The following is an 873-nucleotide window of genomic DNA, read 5'->3' as shown; positions in this document are numbered from 1 at the left end:
AGATCAATATCAACAGAAACATAATCCTCAGATTAGACACAACAACAACATGGTTTATAAAATCAGCTTCCCCTCAACAACAGAACAGAGAGCTGCAGTGAAACACTGAGACAGAAACTCATCAACATTATTCATGAGTGAATAAAACCTGAAGTCTGATTCTGTCTTTCACCACGACTTAAACACTGACAGCAGCTCCCCACCTGAAACACCTTCTACTTGGTTCTTCCTGCTTTTAGAAATGGACAGTTCGGCCTGTCCCACTACAAAGTTCAGCAGCTGCCACTTCTTTGCATTTTCTGTTTTATATCCAGCAGCAAAAATAAAAGCAGTTTCACACCAACTCTCACCACAGTTTAAAAACACAGTTTTCAGAGTCTCAAACAGAACTTCAAGTCTTTTACATTTTAGGAACCAGTGAAAAACAGTTTCTGTTTCCTGACAGAAAGGACATTTAAAGCAGGGGTTCTTAACCTTTTTGACCCTGAGGGCCAATGTTTTCAGTGCAGAGTGGCCCGGGGCCCATTAAATATTAACACTGTAGTTTAATTGATCTCACTCATTTGTATTCAATAATAGATCAAATCCATGTACAGTTTAACAAGCTAACAAGCTAAAACCTTAAGTAGTTAAGTTAAATAAATAATACAATGACATGATAAAATGTGATCACCACAAAGATTTTTTATTAAACTTTCATTAACTTTTGCTGATAATTCATGGAACAAGAAATACAAGGAAGAAAATGTCATAAATTTGAACAGTTTAATCTGCCTAAAATGCATTTGTAATAGGCTATTTACATATTAAACTCAAATCACAACACAGGAAACGTGTAGAGGGGTTTTGTGTGTCCGTGTTGTCCAGCAGACA

General features: G+C 36.3%; 1 protein-coding gene across 1 annotated transcript in view; it reads right to left on the bottom strand.

The window, feature by feature from the left end:
• The window catches only part of LOC111662542 (Fc receptor-like protein 5), a 12,629-nt gene that overhangs the window by 2,184 nt on the left and 9,572 nt on the right, over positions 1-873 (bottom strand). The window lies entirely within an intron of this gene.

The sequence above is a fragment of the Seriola lalandi genome, unplaced genomic scaffold, assembly GCF_002814215.2.
Source record: "Seriola lalandi dorsalis isolate HSWRI2012SDOR001 ecotype SW California unplaced genomic scaffold, Sedor1 jcf7180002054564, whole genome shotgun sequence".
In the NCBI taxonomy this organism is placed as follows: domain Eukaryota; kingdom Metazoa; phylum Chordata; class Actinopteri; order Carangiformes; family Carangidae; genus Seriola; species Seriola lalandi.
Note: the sequence above shows the minus strand (reverse complement) of the source record. Positions and strands in the feature narration are given on the sequence as shown.